General features: G+C 39.8%; 1 protein-coding gene across 3 annotated transcripts in view; it reads right to left on the bottom strand.

Annotated features, from left to right (window-relative positions):
- The window catches only part of DYM (dymeclin), a 258,206-nt gene that overhangs the window by 63,723 nt on the left and 173,880 nt on the right, over window positions 1-20,603 (bottom strand). The window lies entirely within an intron of this gene.

The raw sequence follows: 20,603 nt of genomic DNA, 5'->3' as shown, positions 1-20,603 counted from the left end.
ACTGTACTTTGACCTAGGAAGCTAAGCTTCATTCCAAATGTCCATTTGCCTGTGGATGTGGATGTAACGTAACTTTGCACTCCCTTTCCCACGAAATGGAAACCACTGAAACACATTTGCCACACCATTCACTCCTGATAACTTTGCTAAGGTTTATTCAATACCATCATATTGCAGTCTGTGCCTTTTATATGATGACGTTCTTAAGCATTTACAATGTATAGGTGCTCGCAGAAAGAACACACATAGAAAAAAATTAAAGATATTTAAAAATTTAAAGCAAAGAAAAATCGTAACAGGATCTTTAAAAAAAAAACCCATCCAAAACAAAGTAGAACAAAAATATCCACTGCCTGAAAATCAGTCAATGAAATGTCTAATCTAATCTCTCCAGGACGAGAGTTTCATAACATCCGCCCACAGAAACAAAAACCACCAATCCCACATTTCCACCAATTTAGGTTATTTCTGCAGTGGGACACAGAACAATGCTTTGGATGAACATTGTAAACTATGTGCAGAGACATATGGTCATATACAGCTCAGTGATTTCCAGATTAAATTACTACAACGAGCAATTTAAGGAGCCTCCAACTATGCAGAAATTGCTATTTTTGTACTGGTTGAACTACTTTGATTCCATGCGGACAACCATTTAGCCATCTGAGTTCACTATGAGAGGGAATAATATTACTCCACGTTAATAGAACTCTTCACCTTAGTAGCTTAGAGTGGTGAATGTATGGTTTCCAGATGGCCTACAATTTTTCTTGTCAACCCGAGGGCATTTGCAGCAGAACGAGAACTTCAGAGGGTGCCACTGTTTTCTTCTACTCTTATTCTCTGCCTGATATTACAGGGGGGGGGGGGGGGAAACAGAACCCTACTTATGGAGGAATGTCAATGTATTGCTTCAACAAAAGTAAGTTCTATGTTAGTTATGTAAACTTGGAGTGTTAAAATCTCGAAGCTTCATCTCCAAGTAACAATAACATGCCAAGAATGAGAGTACATTAAGATAACGTGTTTCTCCAACATGAGAACATGGACTCATCTCATGAAAATGATGAAAATGAAAGATTAATCATCATCTTGTCACAAAACATGTTAATGGCTCAACTGCTTGAAACACTTTGGATGGCCATGACAACTTTAAAAGCAACACCATGCCCACAACAAGTATGCTTTGAATATTAGAAGACAGACCCAAATCAATTTATTTATTTATTTACTATGCTTATATACCGCTGTATCTCAAGCCCGAGGGCGACTCACAGCGGTTCACAAACAGTCACAGCGGTTCACAAACAAATCAAAGGAGAGGATTCTCTCCAACATACCTTATTTGTGAACTTTTTATTGCAGCAGAGAATGCTGAACTAAAGGAGCTTTATACTGATCTAAGCAAAGCAATTTTGTGTTCTTCACACATGTCTGTAAAGTGACAGTGACCTGCGAGCAAACAACACACTACCAAAAACAACCTCTCTAAGTCATTTCCCAAGTGCTTCGTGCTCTATTAACAAGTCTCCTTCAAGATTTGGGGGAATATTTAGCCTAGAAACAGCAGGCTGGCTTCATCAGTCATTCTGTCTCCTGAGGCCGACAAGACACGGAAGAAACATAAAGAGTACGTTGATTAAAACACAGATGAACTTGCAAAATGTCAAAGTGAGACACCACAAGGAACTTTTCCAAAAATGTCCCATTTCAAAGGGCCAACTCTACCACTTATTTGTAATATGTGTATTTGTGGTATTTTTGCAGTGTTTGTGTGTTATAATTGTTCTATAACCCGCTTCAAGCCATGAGGAGAGGCAGGTAAGAAATAAAATTGTTGTTGTTGTTATTAGGCATCTTAAAACAAGGTATTGAGGATAGAGATAGTCATGAACTTTCATAAGCTTTAAGAGGTGCAACGAGATGCAAAGCTAACCTGAAGAAATTGGGCTACAAAGTGGAGTCCATGACATGTGAGAGCAAACCACAGACCACTTACTACAGTCTGAGCCCTGCCACATGCACAGTGGAGGACCTTCTCACAGCAACACCAAAGATACTCCATGTGGCCAGCTTCTGGTCAAAGGACATTTAGCATATGCTAATGCCAACTTGTATTTTTGAATACGTTAGCTGTGCCTTCAATTAGCTTCTGACACAATAAATAAATAAATAACCAGGTGCAACATTGATTTCAGCAGAGCTACCACAAAACCAGTTAGGTGCCGTGCTCCTTGACTTTGGAGGTCAGTATTCGAATCCCAATTTGGCCATGGAAATGCCCTGGGTTTTGGGGGGTTTTTTTTGTCGTGTCAGGAGCGACTTGAGAAACTGCAAGTCACTTCTGGTGTGAGAGAATTGGCCGTCTGCAAGGACGTTGCCCAGGGGATGCCCAGATGATTTGGTGTTTTTATCATCCTTGTGGGAGGCTTCTCTCATGTCCCCGTATGAGGAGCTGGAGCTGATAGAGGGAGCTCATCCACCTCTCCCCGGATTCAAACCTGCAACCTGTCGGTCTTCAGTCCTGCCAGCACAGGGGTTTAACCCACTACACCACCAGGGGCTCCACAATGCCCTGGGTGATCTTGGGCAAAGCTCTTTCAGCCTTAGAGAAAGGGCAAAAACAAACCTTTAAACAAACCTTGCTAAGAAAATCCTATGATTAGGTCACCAGAAGTCAGAAACCATTTGAAGGCACACAACAACAAAACATAAAGCAACATCTGTGTTAATGTAGGCCAAATTGAAAGAAACAACTGTTTCATCACATGCTATATTCTAAAAGCATTTACTCAACGGATATACCTTGATGACTACCCAGACAATATGCCAATTTGGAGAAATAAACCAGCTTCCATTATCTTTCTAACACAGAAATTATAACACCGAGCACATGTTTGATGTCTTTGCTATTAGTGTGTTTTATTTCAAGATGCTGCAAGTTCGCACCACGAGATGCACCATGAGATGGGGCCACAAAGTGGAGTCCAAAACATGTAAGTGTAGAGAAGAGCAAACCACAGACCACCTACTACAATGAGGCCTGAGCCCTGCTACATGCACAACGGAGGACCTTCTTACAGCGACGAGTGGGCAGCTTCTGGTCAAAGGAAATCTAGCATAATGCCAAGAATTTAACCTTGTTTCTGTCTTTTACAATACACTATAACTGTACCCTCAATCTGCTTCTGACACTATAAATAAATAAATATTTCAAGATGCTAAGGAATAAATAATTAACTTTCTCTTCCATTATGAAGAAACCTTTCCTAACCAGATATCCTGTAAATGTGTTGCACTACTATTGCCAGCATCCCGAGGTAATATGACCATTCAGAAATAAATATGAGAGCTGAAGCAGAATTTACAAAACTAACAGGCCAAGCCATGAGTGTTTACCCAATACTAAATCTAAGTTTAACAGAACTTCATCCTTGTTGAGTGTGGATAGATTTGCAGCCCCCAAATTTCTGGCCTTTTGGGAAGTCAGGGGTGGGTGGGAAGGAAACCAATGTTAATTTTTATTCAAGCTTTACATTTCAAGCAATTAGGAATAAAATTTCCTCTGCGCGTCAGTATTTTTCCCCTGACTCATGTCTACAAATTTTATAGGAAAGCTTTTCTACTAAAAAAGGAAACTATGAATACTCAATGAAGAGGTTAATTACTTCCGATGCATTAGTGAATCAAGCTAGGAATAGGTAATACTATGAATGAATGTAAAGTAAAGGAATGAAAGGATAGAGTTCAAAGCTGTATTTTTTATTTAAAAAAACCCAAACAAACACAGTTTTACCATCATCTTCAAAAATTGCTTTACCATTAGAAAAATGAACTATTTATTCTAGCTGGATTCACTGGCTAGTATCCAACACAAAGCTCCTACAATCCCAAACTGCCCATCCTTGAAATTAATTCCAACTGAACTCAAGCAGAAATATTTTTCAGTAGACTTGGATAGGATTACCGTGTAAGATAGTAAACAACATTGGTATTAATGAGCTTAATCATAACTTATTAAAAGATTTATGACCTACTTGTGGATTTCCCATTGCCAAAATGGTCATCCAAAGTTTGAACAAAATGCTGCATTAGATTTCTGAACCACTGTGGTTCTTCTTATGCTCTTATGGACTGCTAATATACAGGCATATCAAATAGCAAATACCATACTAATGGGCAGTTTTAACTTTACGTCAGAGCAACCAAAGACCAAAATAGGATAGGTAATATTGCACGTTCTCAGGAGTCCCCTTTTGACTTGGGAGGGCGGCATGGAAGGACACACCAATGGGTTGAATTTCTCTGAAGATAGCTTTAAAGCAAATGGCGGGAGCATTGCTCTAGGCGTGAAAATATTGCCATGCTCCCAAGATGGAGTTGCAATCTTTTACTGTTTTACAGAAATCCAAAAATCACATTTTGATTGGTGTTAACACATTGTCCATTTGATTAATCTATGCTTACTTAATACATTTCTGATTGTCTCTCTATTACTAAGCAAATGCCAATATCCGCTGGATAATGAAGAAAGGCAGGGCATTTCAGAAAAACATCTATTTCTGTTTTATTGACTATTCTAAAGCCGTTGACTGTATGGATCATAATAAACTATGGCAAGTTCTTGGTGATGTGGAGATACCAAATCACCTTGTCTGTCTCCCAAGGAATCTGTATAACAACCAAGGAGCAACAGTAAGAACTGATCATGGAACAGACTGGTTCAAGATTGGGAAAGGTGTACGGTAGGGTTGTATACTCTAACCCAACCTATTCAACTTGTATGCAGAACACAACAGGCAATATGTGGGGCTTGACAAATCCAGGGCTGGAGTTAAAATTGTTGGAAGAAATATTAACAACCTTAGAAATGCAGATGATACCACTTTTTATGGCCAAAAGCAAGGAGGAGCTGAGGAGCCTTCTAACCAAGATGAAAGAAGAAAGTGCAAAAGCTGGGTTGCAGTTAAACATTAAAAAAAAAACAAGATTATGGCAACAAGAATGATTGATAACTGGCAGATAGAGGGAGAAAATGTGGCAGACTTTGTTTTTCTAGGTGCAAAGATTAGTGCAGACACAGACTGCAGCCAGGAAATCAGAAGACGTTTCCTTCTTGGGAGTAGAGCAATGACCAATTTTCATAAAATAGTGAAGAGTAGAGATATCATACTGGTAACAAAGATCCACATACTTAAAGCAATGGTATTCCCCGTAGTAACCTATGGATGTGAGAGCTGGACCATAAGGAAGGCTGAGCGAAGGAAGATAGACGCTTTTTAATTGTGGTGCTGAAGGAAAATTCTGAGAGTGCTTCGAACCACGAGAAGATCCAACCAGTCCATACTTCAGGAAATAAAGCCTGACTGTTCATTGGAGGGAAGGATATTAGAGGCAAAGATGAAGTACTTTGGCCACATCATGAGAAAACAGGAAAGCTTAGAGAATGCTAGGGCAAACGGAAGGAAAAAGAAAGAGGGACCTACCAAGGGCAAGATGGATGGATGGCATCCTTGAAGTGGCTGGCTTGACTCTGAAGGTGATGGCCGACAGGGAGCTCTGGCGTGGGCTGGTCCATAAGGTCACGAAGAGTCGGACGCTACTGAACGAATAAACAACTAAGCACCCAAACAGGTGAAAACCTAAAGAAACTGGAATAAACTGGAACTTCATATCTTCTTCAAGTGACCCTGACTCGCTGGGATGTCCTTGGAAGGCAATTGTAACTAAGGAACAGGGCATGAGATGAAAGTGTAGTGCTGTGTCACTGATTGCAGACCTTCTCAAAGGCTTGTTTAAACATCCAAGTCTTCAGATCTCTACAGAAGGTGGACAGTGTGGGGGCCTTCCTAATCTCTCTGGGGAGGGTGTTCCAAAGCCGGGGGGGGGGCACCATCAAGAAGGCCCTCTCCTTTATCCCCACCAGCCGCGCTTGTGACAATGGTGGGACTGAGAGGACGTCCTCCCTAGCAGATCTTAATGCTTGAGAAGATACATAGGAGGATGCAATCTCAAAGATAGACAGGGCCCAAACCATTTAGGGCTTTATAGCTAATAACCTGCACTTTGCATTGAGACCGAAAAGCAACAAACAAGTTATACATTGTGTGTGTGTTGAATTCCAATAGTATTAGATATTTATACTGGATCGGAACATTTTACATAATGTCTTGAGCCATACGCCTATGCATGTTCTAGAAGTATATCTAAACATTCCAAACAATCATCTGTAACAGGGAAACAAGCATATGATGCACAAAAGGGAAAGATCAATAGTCTTAAACTCGGAAATGCCAAAAGGCTTAAGCCAAAAGTCGTCCTTTCCCAATCTGGCGCCTTCTGAGATGAGCTGTACTGCAACTCACATTGTCTCCAGTAAATACAATGAATGAGCATGACGTTGAGGAAAGCTGACATAAATAAGTTCAAGTTAACCTTTTACTTTCATTATCATCCCTTGCTATTTTTACAACGTTTGCCTTAGGAGACATTAATGTTACAATCTCTTCTTCCACACCTTGGCACCCCTTCTCCCCCAAATCCCCAGGCATTTCTCCGTACACTGACTGAAAACACAAACAGGAAAGAAAAGCTACGATAGACTTGGAAGGGTTGTGATAGGAAGGATAATGCACAACAATTGTTTCAGATTAAACACTGTTGTTTGCGACATTCTTTCTTATTGTTAAAATGGATGGCGGATGAGAATTCAATGAAGAGTATGATAAACACGAAGACTTCTGACGCTGTTCAGTAGCTTGTCTCACGGGTTGATGCAGAAGAATTGACCCTTCCCCAGGAAGGACACAAGTAAACTTCTCAAAATGCCATGTCAGCCTCTATTAAAAAGGCTGTTGAGAAGCAGTGTAAATAACAATGTCCTTTTACCTTTTTTTTTTTTGGTGGGGGACGGATAATGAAAATTAGAGTGGTGATTTTGTTTGAGCATTAGACTATAGGTGCATTTACACCAGTGGTTCCCAAACTTGGCCCTCCAGGTATATTGGATTTCAGTTCCCATGGTTCCTAACAGCTGGTAAACTGGCTGGGATTTCTGAGAGTTGAAGTCCAAAACACCTGGAGGCCCAAAGGTTGGAAACTACTGATCTACACAGCAGAATTAATGCATTTTCATACAACTTTAACTGCCATGGCTCAATATAATAGAATCCTGGGAGTTGAAGCTTTACAAGGTCTTTAGTTTTCCTTGCCAAAAGGTGCTGGTGCTTCACCAAACTACAAACCCAAGGATTCCATAGCATTGAACCTTGGCAGGTAAATTTATGTCAAACTAAATTAATTCTACAGTAGTGGTTCTCAACTTGTGGGTCCCCAGGTGTTTTGGCCCACAACTACCAGAAATCCCAGCCAGTTTACCAGCTGCTAGTATTTCTGGGAGTTGAGGGCCAAAACACGTTGAGAACCACTGTTCTACAGAGTGGCTGCAACCTATGACTCTGGAGACCAGGGTTCAGTTCCTTGCTTGGCCATGGAAACCCACTGGGTGACCTTAGGTGAATCACATATTCTCAGTCCCATGTCTTATTAGTTGCCATAAATGACTTGAAGACACTCAACTACAATGATAAAAGAGGACACGGGGATTTTATTTTTTAAGAGCAACATAATATTAAGAAACTTCCTTTGTAATGTGTAACAATTAATCTTTGCTCATTACTTCTGGGGAGCAAAAATGCTTTCAGGGCATTTTGAATGAGGTCTTCCCCTCATTTCCAAGTTATTTTCTGATTCTTATTATGCGGAGACATGTCTTTGCCTGTTATCTTATATCCTGCATGTTCCAGCAAAGTTTGCAATGTTTATAAAGGAACTAATTCTAAAAAATATGGTACAAAAATACAGCCATTCACACACACACACACACATATCCAAATCTGCAAAATTGGCAATCATGAGATGGGGATGTCTTATCCTGCATAGTGTCAGTGAGTTGAAAAGGGCTGGAATGGATAGGACTTGTAGTCTCTTCCAATTCTATGATTTTATGAAGTGTGCAAGACTTCATCCTTTATCAGCATCTCCTCCCTGCGAAGAGTACTCTCAGATTATGAGCCTAATCTTTCGAGCAGTCTGCAAGCCTTCCAGAATATATTAAATCCCTGTGCCAGACTTTCTGTTGACAAGAACCACCTTTGTCTTGTCAGGCTTCACTTTCAGCTTATTTGCCTTTATTATTGACCTTTGAAGATAGTCATGGGTATTGACTATTTCTGTGGTCGTAGGTGGGGAAGAGAAATAGAGTTGAACATTACCTGCATACTGATCACATATCAGCCTACAGTTTGAAAGAAATGCAAAGGTACTCATGATCTCTCACATTAATGTCCATTCAGCTAGTTATGTTGGCAAGAACAAAAATGTTCTGAAAATAAAATGCTAAGAAAATGCATTATGAAAGGAACAAAGACATATAGCTCCCCACTCTGCAAACATGCTTCTGAAGTAACAAGAGTTGACTCTGCAGGTTCTGTCTATGAAAGAGAAAACCACCATCTCCATTTTGGAGCCATTTAATTGCCCACAAAACCATTTCTGTCAGTCTGTGATGACTGTTAATTCCAAAATTAAAAGCAACAACTCAAGGCTAAGATTTTTTTTTGGAGAGCCTTAATTAACAGACTATATTTAAAGAAGAGTTAAGAGGAAAAAAGAGCGATTTGCTGTGTGTTGCATAAAATAATAAGAATAATAATAAAAAAGGACTTCATGTTTCAGGAAAACGCAATTAAGCTTTTTCCCAGGGCAGCGTAATATGAGTTGCTCTACACCTCGGATACACAGGCAAGCTGAAAGAACAGTGTGGGAACTGGAAAAACTCATGATCCAGGACACTTCTTTATTTTTCCCAGGCTGAGAGTTATGTTGGAAAACGTGGCCAAGCCAATGTTTTTCTTTTTCTCTCAATGTAAGAAAAAGTGAAGATTGTTGGCAACCAGCTCATATTCTTGTGTGAAGCAACTTGATGCTCGCAGTGAACTTGATTCCTTTGGAAACAACATCTTTAAAATATGAGGAAGTTTTTTCTCATGGACATACAACTGTTCTGTTATTATCCCTTCCTTGGTAAGTCAGTTCTTGTGCAAAGTATTTGGAACATGAGCAGACAAAGCAGACCATTCTCACATTGACTACTACTACTATTTATTTATTTCTATCCCGCTTTTCTCCCAGATCGGGACTCAAAGTGGCGAACAACATATAAAAACCAAAGACATAACATACAACAATAATAAACAGCACCATCATAAGCATAATCATATCTAATAAAAACTACCTGCTTTGGAAGGCAGGCTTTGTTGCCTGCCAACCAACACAGAAAGAGAAAACAGCTTTCGGAAAACATATGAAGTGAAGATACAGTTCTGTTGCATGTTTTCCATTTTTTAGTCTACTTTATGAGATGTAATGAAATGTGGTCTGACTTGAACTCATTCCTGACTTATGGCAACCCTATTATAGGGGTTTCTCGGAAAGATATATTTCAATGTGGTTTGCCATTGCTTTCCTTTAAGGCCAAGAGCTGACAACTTATCCAAATGGGCTTCCATGACTGAGTGAAAATTCAAATCCTGGGCTCCTTGGGGTTCTTGGTCAATACTTTTACAACTGTCTGTGATAAAAGAAGAATCTCCTCAGACCTTTTCCCTATTTGCTAGAGCTTCCATGTCTGATATTGATATTTCCGTACAATTTCCAGGGTAACTTCAAATGGAGTTTCCAATGCACAACTAATAGTGGACATAACAAAATAGAAAAGGTACAAGATGCTTGCAAGATGGAACTCCTAAGGTTCACCAGTTCAGAAATGATGTAGTTTGGTTTTTCTGTATGGCAGTGAACTTCTTGGCAGTGCTTAACAGGCTTCCCTTGAAGGCCAGGTAGCTACAATGAGCATTTTAAAAGCAACTCTGACTGAAGCACCAGCTACCAGTTCTTCCATGCCAGAGATAATTTACTCTTAATGTCTTATGAACTGATAAGTGATTTACCTTGGCTATTGCCCTGTGTTCTGTGGGCTTTAGAAGCAGAACTTGAAAGTACAATAATACAAACATGATATGAGACACCTTAGTTTTGGGGATAACAAATGGTACTGATGCTGTATGTGTATGTAAACTGCAATGTTTACTTGCTACTCCAAAATTTTACTTTTGAGGAGTGTTTTTGTGTGTGTTTTTTATGTTGAAAGTGCATTTAAAAATCTAAGAAATTTAAGAAGCAATGCATTAACAATGAAAAATGTGTGTGTGTGTGTATAGAGAGAGACACACACAGAGAGAGTGAGTGAGTGTGTGTGTGTGTGTGTGTGTGAGAGAGAAACTATTGGTATATACAGTAATTCAAAATACTGATTGTGCTGTATATAAATGGGGACCATGTCTTGGTGAAACAAATGAGGTCAATAAACAAAACAATCTGGGAGGTAGTTAGATATGTAAGATTTATGGAAGGAGGAACATTCAGTGAGTGACATTTTCCCAGTGTGTGTTTAATAACAAGTATCTCATGTTGCAATGTCACATTGTCTGTCTGGTAACTGCAGATTAGGAAACCCTCCGGCACTACTTGGAGGTAGCTGAAGATGGCATGTAGGCATTACCTAGCAAGCCACTACCTTTCCTCACTTCTCTTTGAAACACAAAATGGCTCAGAAAATGACAGTGAAAACATATACCAAGAGAACACTGGCAACTATCTAGATCAGTGTTTCTCAACCTGGGGGTCGGGACCCCTAGAGGGGTCACGAGGAGGTGTCAGAGGGGTCACCCAAACACCATCAGAAGACACAATATTTTCTGTTAGTCATGGAGGTTCTGTGTGGGAAGTTTGGCCATTCTATTGTTGGTGGGGTTCAGAACGCTCTTTGATTGTAGGTGAACTATAAATCTCAGCAACTACAACCACCAAACATCAAGGTCTATTTTCCCCAAACTCCACCAGTATTCACATTTGGACATATTGAATATTCATGTCAAGTTTGGTCTAGATCCATCATTGCTTGAGTCCACAATGCTCTCTGGATGTAGGTGAACTACAACTCTAAAACTCAAGGTCAATGCCCACCAAACACTTCCAGTATTTTCTGTTGGTCATGCGTCCCAAGTTTGGTCCAATTCCACCACTGGTGGAGTTCAGAATGCTCTTTGATTGTAGGTGAACTATAAATCCCAGCAACTACGACTCCAAATGACAAAATCACCCCCCCCCCCAAAAAAAAATTCCATCAGCATTCAAATTTGGGTGTATTGGATATTTGTGCCAAATGTGGTCAAGTGAATGAAAATACATCCTGCATATAATATATTTACATTACAATTCATAATAGTAGCAAAATTCCAGTTATGGAGTAGCAATGAAAATAATTTTATGGATGGGGGTCACTACAACATGCGGAACTTGTATTAAGAGGTCGTGGCATTAAGAAGCTTGAGAACCACTGATCTAGATGGCCACTGGCTGTCCCTTTTAACTTCTGGGGAGCTATATCAATTCAGCCAGGAGGTAAAAGATATAAAAGCAGGGCAATTTGTTAAAAAGTGATGAACTTAGGAGGAACTTGGTGCAACCATTGACTTCCTCCTCCTTAGTTCTGCAGAAATGCTAGGCCACTGACCTATAGTTCATGGGAACAGGAAAGCTAGAACCCAATCCCTATAGCAGGCTCAAGAAATCTCTGTGTTTTGGTTGATATATCAGCCTCTTATAAAAGTTTGAACCAATCCCTATGGCAGACTCCAAAAATCTCTGTGTTTTGGTTGATGACACATCCTTTTGCATTTCCCCTCTTCTTTCAAGCTTCTCTGCCCTCTGCTTTTCTCCTGCCCTTTACCACACTGCTCTTCCTTTAACCCAACCCTGGAGGCCTCCTCCTCCACCCTCTTCTATGGGCTGCTCCCTCTGACAGCAGCCATTCACATGCATAATGCCAGAAGCCTTGCAAGCAACTAATATTAATGTGAAAAATGCTGCTAATGACTCAGATTGGGACAGCATGCCGCAATGTCCTCAGGGATAAACAAATGTAAGAACTGGTTAATTAGAGCAACTTATTCCTCAGCAGCTTGCAAAATCTGAGAGGCAGACATCAAAATAACACTTCAAAATGTAAATGCTGGCATGTTCATTCATATGATAATGCATAACAGTTCCTTCGAAATCCTTAAAATTTGAGTGGGTTGTTGTAGTGATTCCAACCATGAAAGCCTTCGACAATACCTTAAATTTGAGTTGGATATTTCAGGGAAAGTGAAGCCTCCAGAGATGTGTGACCCAGCGGAAAAAGAACTACTAAACCAATCCATTCATAATATTTTAGTGGAAGAGTTGGTACATCTGTGGCTTTTATAAAGTGAAACAAGAATGCCAGATCAGAACAAAAATACCTACTCATGTATAAGTCAACTTCATGTAGTTTGGGGGCAAAAATTGTGAATTTTGATAGGAACTTTTAATAAGAAAAACTAATCTCTTTATTTACATTTGAAACCCCTTGATGATTGGTACAAAGAGGTGTGGAACATTGTAATAAATGATAAACTGACTGATGAAATAAAATGCAAAAAGAGATTAGTGAAAATAAATGATTTTGTGGCAATATGAGGAGAATTCTTGGAATATATATTTGCCAAAGAAAAAGAAATAAAACCAAATCAACATACATTAGCATTTTGGAGAGGACAATATAAGAATTATTAACATTAAGGATGAATCAATGTCCCGTGCATATGGAGCTGTGGTGGTGCAATGGGCTAAAACCTTGTGCCAGCTGAACTGCTGACTTTCAAATCCATGCGAAGGGGTGAGCTCCCATCTGACAGCTCCAGCTTCCCATACGAGGACATGAAAGAAGTCTCCCGCAGGATGGTAACACATCCAGGCGTCTCCTGAGCAAGGTCTCTGCAGATGGCCAATTCTCTTACACCAGAAACAACTTGCTGTTTTTCAAGTCACTTCTGACACAATAAAAAAAGCCCCATGGGTGGTGAGTGCACGTAGAGATTAAATGTATAAAAAGATATGATTGTTAAACTGATTTATTGTAAGTTTTATGTCAATGTTAGTTGTGTGTAATTTATGTAATGTATTTATTATGAACACACACTCACACACGTATATATATAAACCCAACACAAACTATTGTGTGGTATATGTTGAGAAAGTACTCATTCATATTGTGATAAAAATGCTGAAGATAGCCAAGCTGCTCTTCAAATTCAACTGCTCATATCAGTCTGCCTTATCCACTTTCCTGACTGCCTGGCAGATACAAGGCATCTTAAAGACTGATATAAAAGAATGAAAGTTGGGGGTATTCCACTCTTTCAGCAGATAAATATTGTGTTTGTGTGTATATGTGTGTGTTTCAGAACTGGGATGTGAATCTTCTAGCTTCCAAGGTTCCCATGGTTGTTTTATGGCTTCTGGGTCACTTCTGGGAATCCTCTACGTGGATATCCTCTTACAAGGGACTGGAAACTCCACTCAAGAGTATCTTTAGAGAAAGTAAAGGATCTTATGCCCTTAAGAGAAGGCTACTTTAGAGCAAGAAAGACTCTACTTTTGTTACTGGTGTAAAATCACTGTATAAACAACAGTTTTTTGTTCATTGTCTATTGCTCAATGCTGTATTATATAAGTTGGTTATACGTTTAATATTGGATTATATAAGCTGAAGAAAAAAAACATTTACAACTTTGTGATGTATGTACTGCGACTTGTAGTGGATTTGTGTTTGTTGTCACTTCTGGACTTGCCAGTACCACCAAAGATGCTCCTAGATGCTTCCAGGTTCAGCAACTTTGTTTTGAATCAAGGTTCCCTGGATCTTATTTAGCAGTCCTCATTACCAAGGGCATGTTGCGATTTGCTGTGGGTCCTAAGGGCCAAATATTTCTTCCCAGAGCACTGGAGACGCCCCATCCACCCAACTGGCCATTACCTGTGAGGCTTGAAACTCTGCTCAGTCCCAGCACCTCTGCTGTTTTGGTTTTACAGAAGGAGAAAGGAAAGCAAAACAGTGCAGAATCTGAAGTGAAGTCTCTCATGCATTTGACCAACAACATTATTAATCATCTGAAAAATACTGAAGCTATTATTCAGGGACACACTTTATGGACTATTAGTCATATAACTTCCCTCTTCCCCATAACATCTTAGAAATAAAGAGGCCCAACTGTTTCCTCTTCAACTGAAGCAGCTTCTTGAAGCGACCGAAGCAGCTGCCAGACTGTGAGAACATAAGTGTGTCATTCTGGTTTCGTTTTTAGTGAGACAACACTGTCTAGTCCACCAAAACCACTGTCTCAGTCTGTCACATATGGACAGTCTCCGCTGAGACACTATGTTAGAAGAAATGGGACTTTCAGAAAACTCAAGAGTAGCTAACTTGCATATCCTACCTTATTCAGAGAAACAAAGAACCTAGAGGTTTTCTGAACCAGACCACAGAGATTTAGTTCTGTTCTTCATTTTGAACTTGAAATCTAGAAAAGCATCATGGGCATGCAGCATGCTGGGAAAGTGCCTGAAGTGTATTAGCCTCTAAAATCTTACATATCTCTTTTGAGTCTCTTTCCCAACTAAGCAGAACCAACCAAGCTGTGGAATGCCTTTGCCATGACTGGAAACGTACCATTATACCCATCCCATCTGTAATTAAACACAAGGAACAAAGCTAGCAGAACTACCACACACATTAAACGATGAAGTTATGCACAAATATCCATGCAGACATGAAGGAGAAAAAACCCACAGGAATAGCGTTATTGTTGAACAGACTTTGCAGTTTTCTTGTGCACACCAATAATCAGGAATGGATAGGTTCTGTGCGATGACCAAATCAATGTCAAGTTATATTACAGAATATGTAGTGCTTCGTTCTAAATTACCATTTCAGTACCAAGATGTGTTTTTATTCCCCTAAAAGCGGAATATTTTTGGAAATGCAACAAAAGGGGCAAAATCTGAAGGACCCCGTTGCAAATAGCTGAAAAAGCTGGCGAATACATCCACTTGAGCATGAAGAATGGTTTACAACTCAGAGGCAGAACATAGGTTATATACGAAGGAACGAGAGAAAGGGCCTTCTCCATGGCTGCCCCCCAGCTCTGGAACTCCCTTCCTAAAGAGTTAAAAGATGCCCCCCTCCCTCCCCACCTTCAAGAAACAGCTGAAGACATAACTTTACTCACTGGTTTACAAGGAGGAGAACTAGATGGTAATACTACCATTATAACTCTGATTAATAGCTACCATCTGTATCCGTGCCCTGCTCGCCCCACCAGCTCAATAGACATCTTTTTGCCCCCAAAGAACTGGGAAATTGATGCTTCTGTTTGATGTTTTGTCTTATGTCTGATATAACAGGTTGTGTTTTTAATTTAATTTTAGTTGTTAGGGAATAATTTGTTCTTATATGTCGGGTTGTCAGTTTTCTTTATTATGGGTGTATTGTTGTGTTCGGGCATTGAATGTTTGCCTTTTATGTTTGGAATCTGCCCTGAGTCCATCTGGGGAGATAGGGCGGAATATAAATACATTTTATATTATTATTATTATTATTATTATTATTATTAAAGTTCAACTTCTCCTTAAGCCTCCAGTACAGGATTTTAAGGAGGTCCCATGCTGAAACCCTCTGGATCTTATCAGTTATGGTTGGCTGCTCTGGATCAGATTGGCCAAAGAACCCTCCAGACATGTGATTTCCCAGGTCAACACACTTACCAAATATGAACTGAGGCCTGATATATTGTTGATAATGCCCATTCACTACCAAGTTTTGTTTTTTTTTTGGCCTGATTACCAAGCAAGCGTTTAAAACACACAGAGACATACACAAGACATTTACCAACTTACTAGGAAGCTCTCACAGCCTCATACTAATGACTAGATGCTGGATGGTCTTCTGAGAACTGATGTCCAAAACAGCTAGAAAGTCAAAGATTCTCCAACCCTGCCTTATAGGAATAGTGAGCAGAATTTGGCTTTGCACACCCTGAAATGTGCAGGTCTTATGTAAAATATGTCTCATCACACCTACATACTGCCAAAATGTTTTCTTGAAATTATGTTTAGACACATAATTTCCACCTCTAAATAAATCAACATTAATATGTTTACAGTCCAGTTCCATGCATATTGACTCAGAAGTCCTGATGTGTGCAACATGATTTATTTTTGAGTAAATGATTCTGTGACTCAGTTGTTGTAGGTTTTTCTGCTATATGGCTATATGGCCATGTTCAGCATTCTCTCCTGACATTTTGCCTACATCTATGGCAAGCATCCTCAGAGGTGAAACGTGCAGGTGAAACGTCAGGAGAGACTGCTTCTAGAACATGGCCATATAGCCCGAAAAACCTACAACAATCCAGACTCTATGACTGTGGCCTCCCTCTGGATCACTATTTTCATGATGTGATCTAGAACCTAGATTTATCAAAAACCTAGAACCTAGACTTATCAAAAACCTAGACTTATCAAATATTATTTATTGGGATTGTACGAGATAGAGACAATTCTAGATGCCAATTATGATAAATTGTTCACTATCTTAGTTACTTCGGCTAGGAGAATTTTGTGAAATACTAGAAATCTGAACTTATCCCGACTAAGGAACAGTGGCTTGATAAGGTATTTGAAATAAAAGATATTGATAAACTAATAGTTTTGATGAAGAAAAACACTGGCAAAATAATGAAATTGACAAATTGGTTGAATTTTGAAGAGTATTTAAAGAATGGAAATCATGTGAACTAGTCCTATTAAAACAGACATTGATAGGGGAAAGAGAAGTACTCTTATGTGTTGCCTTTTTTATGTATATTGAAATACATTAATAAATTTTTTTTAAAGAAAATCACAAAATTTCCTCAAAAAGGACAGCATTCAATCCAAAATCATTTCACTTTTAGTACTCTTATAGTTTGCTTAAAAGATGGCTAATAGTTTTTGGACTTTTCTTCCGAGGCAAAACGCACATGCCAGAACATGTAAGGGGAAATTAAATATGACTTCTAAAACACAATTTGCTTAAAGGAACTCACATAATATAGGGGAGTAATTTAGCATCCACCAATGCATGAAGACAGTAAGATTACTAGTCTTTTGCTTCTCTGCTGGGGGAATAAAATTAAGGGCTATTTATAAAGTACTTACTGCTTTGGCTATAATCAAATGTAATAACAAGATAAAACAAAAACAACGTTTTTGTTGAAACCACCTTTGTAATACTGCTTTTTAATAACCCTCCTAATGGGCAAATTAGAAGGACCCCAACTGAAGTCATTCATCCCACATAAAACAAACATTGCTTTTTCTTCTTAGCTTTGTTTTACAAGCTATATTATTTCCAGATGATGCTGGAGGGGTTTAAAGTTTTTCAAGAGCTAGATGCTGAAACTGACAGCTGCTTTCGATTTGCAATAGACAAATATAAGATGAACCTAAACAGGGGACTCCGTGGACTCCTTTATGGAGCATTAGCTGAGAAAAAAAGGGGGACAAGAGAAACACGGTATTCAGCAGCTACATAACGGGGGTTATTTGGATTATTAATTCAAGGGGGAGGATACTGAATTACATCAGGAGCTTTGTGCCTGCCAATCAGACCTACACAGCAGGTAAGGAATATTTTTTTTTTTTGCTTTTTTGGCAGAAGGGAAATTAACCCTGTTCACAAATCTATTTTAACTGAGCTGTAAGACTGAACACTTCGATTTTGTTCACCATTCTTCATGTCACCAGTTTTCTTCTGAGAAAATATTCTTCAAACCACAGTTAATACTGAAACTTGTCTGTTTGGGCTGAGTTTCCTGATTCAAAAAGTTGTTTGCATTTCAAAAACTAAAGACACCTTCCTCTTCATCCCCAAACTGGTCACGAAATAGCAACAGATTATAACATTTATTACTGTCATGCAGGGGCGGCTCAACCCATTACGCAAAGTAAGCATTTGCAGTATAGTTGATTTTGCCCAGGGGCGCTCTTGAGGCGCTCTTGGGGGAAAATAGACCTTGACATATGCGAGTTGTAGTTACTGGGATGTATAGTTCACCTACAATCAAAGAGCATCCTGAACTCCACCAATGATGGAATTGAACCAAATATGGCACACAGAACTCCCACGACAAACAGAAAACATATATCAGTGATTGGTTGGGGAGGGGGGTGGGGTGCCAAAATACTGTTTGCTAACCATTGAAAATTACCTAGGGCTGCCTCTGCTGTCATGAGATCTCACAGTATTTTTTATTTATTTATTGAAAATATTTATATTCCGCCCTTCTCACCCCAAAGGGAACTCAGGGCGAAGCACAACATACAATGCCGGGACATGAATTCATTATATACATACATAAAAATTAAAAACATTGGTCTCAATATTAAAATACACTGTTTAAAACTGTCTTGATCATCTGCGTCTAATCTAATTGGCCTGGTAAGGTTTCCTATCACTGCTTTCTTGCACTGTCCTGAAAGCTTGATCCCACAGCCAAGTTTTTACCATCCTTCTGAAGGACAGGAGGGAGGAGGTTGATTTGATCTCACCAGGAAGGGAGTTCCATAGCCTGGGGGCAATCACCGAGAAGGCCTCTCTCGTCCCCACCAATTGCGCCTGTGACAATGGTGGGATGGAGAGCAGGGCCTCCTCCATCCCGCCATTGATGGTTCATTGGGGGAGATGCATTCGGACAGGTAAATTGGGCTGGAGCCATTTAGGGCTTTATAAGCCAAAGCCAGCATTTTGAATTGTGCCCGGTAGCAAACTGGCAGCCAGTGGGGCTGGCTGAATATGGAAGTTGTGTGCTCCCTTATATGCCGCCCCAGTTGTTAACCTGGTTGCCTCTTGTTGGACTAGGGCTAGAAGGCATGATCATCAAGTTTGCAGACGACACCAAATTGGGAGGGATAGCCAATACTCTAGGGGATAGGAGCAGGATTCAAAACAATCTTGACAGATTAGAGAGATGATGGGCCAAAACTAACAAAATGAAGTTCAACAGGGACAAATGCAAGATACTCCACTTTGGCAGGAAAAATGAAATGCAAAGATACAGAATGGGGCACAATGCCTGCCTCGAGAGCAGTACATGTGAATCTTGGAGTCCTCGTGGACAACAAGTTAAACATGAGCCAACAATGTGATGTGGTGGCAAAAAAAGCCAATGGGATTTTGGCCTGCATCAATAGGAGCATAGTGTCTACATCTAGGGAAGTAATGCTACCCCTCTATTCTGCTTTGGTTAGACCACACCTGGAATATTGTGTCCAATTCTGGGCACCACAATTCAAGAGAGATATTGACAAGCTGGAATGTGTCCAGAGGAGGACGACTAAAATGATCAAGGGTCTGGAGAACAAGCCCTATGAGGAGCGGCTTAAGGAGCTGGGCATGTTTAGCCTGAAGAAGAGAAGGCTGAGAGGAGATATGATAGCCATGTATAAATATGTGAGAGGAAGCCACAGGGAGGAGGGAGCAAGCTTGTTTTCTGCTTCCCTGGAGACTAGGACGTGAAACAATGGCTTCAAATTACAAGAGGAGATTCCATCTGAACATGAGGAAGAACTTCCTGACTGTGAGAGCCGTTCAGCGGTGGAACTCTCTGCGTGGTGGAGGCTCCTTCTTTGGAAGCTTTTAAACAGAGGCTGGATGGCCATCTGACAGGGGTGATTTGAATGCAATATTTCTGCTTCTTGGCAGGGGGTTGGACTGGATGGCCCTCTTTGATTCTATGATTCTATTTGAAGCTTCTGAGCAGTCTTCAAAGGCAACCGCATGTAGAGTGCATTGCAGTAGTCTATCCTGGATGTAACGAGAGCATGGACCACACTAGGGGAGACACATTATCCAACTCATTGTGGAAAATGTTCTACAGAGCAAGGGTACACAACAAGAACTTCCCAACTGTGAGAGCTGTTCAGCAGTGGAACACTCTGCCCCTGAGTGTGGTGGACTCTCCTTCTTTGGATTTCAATACAACTTTAAATACACAAAAATACAAATATTAAGACAGAATTAAACATCACTAGTATTAAAAACAATTCTGTAGTACAGCATCGTTAGCTTCAGGTTGTTCATACAAGTTCAGAAAAAGCTAACATGAATTACCCAATGAAAAAGATCAGTGTGTGCTTGACACAAATCCATCTAGATCAAAATTATAGGTATACGGCAGGTACACACACACACACACACACACACACACAAGCTTTATTTATATCCTGCCACTATCTCCCAAAAATTGGACTCAGGGCAGCTTACAAAATAGCAAAAGTGTACAAATGTGTACCAGAAAACTATTCTAGTGAGACTGTATTGCTTTTAATGGGATAGTCAAGTTACATATTAAGATTGAATTAGATATAGCTGGGCTGAAATATTCTAGGTACTATGTTAGAATTTAAGTATTTAACTTTGGAGAAACCACCAAGTCAAGAAAAATGGCTTAGCAAGTTTAGACTTTTAAAAGTAGAGTAGAGAATATATTCAGTAATATCTGCCAAAACCAGCTGAGAGTTAAGAGACAAGAAGCACGAAGAGATATGTTCCTATATAAAATATCTATATTGCCAAATAT

This window comes from Anolis sagrei, chromosome 2 (assembly GCF_037176765.1).
Source record: "Anolis sagrei isolate rAnoSag1 chromosome 2, rAnoSag1.mat, whole genome shotgun sequence".
Classification (NCBI taxonomy): Eukaryota; Metazoa; Chordata; class Lepidosauria; order Squamata; family Dactyloidae; genus Anolis; species Anolis sagrei.
This window is presented reverse-complemented; position numbering and strand designations above follow the sequence as displayed.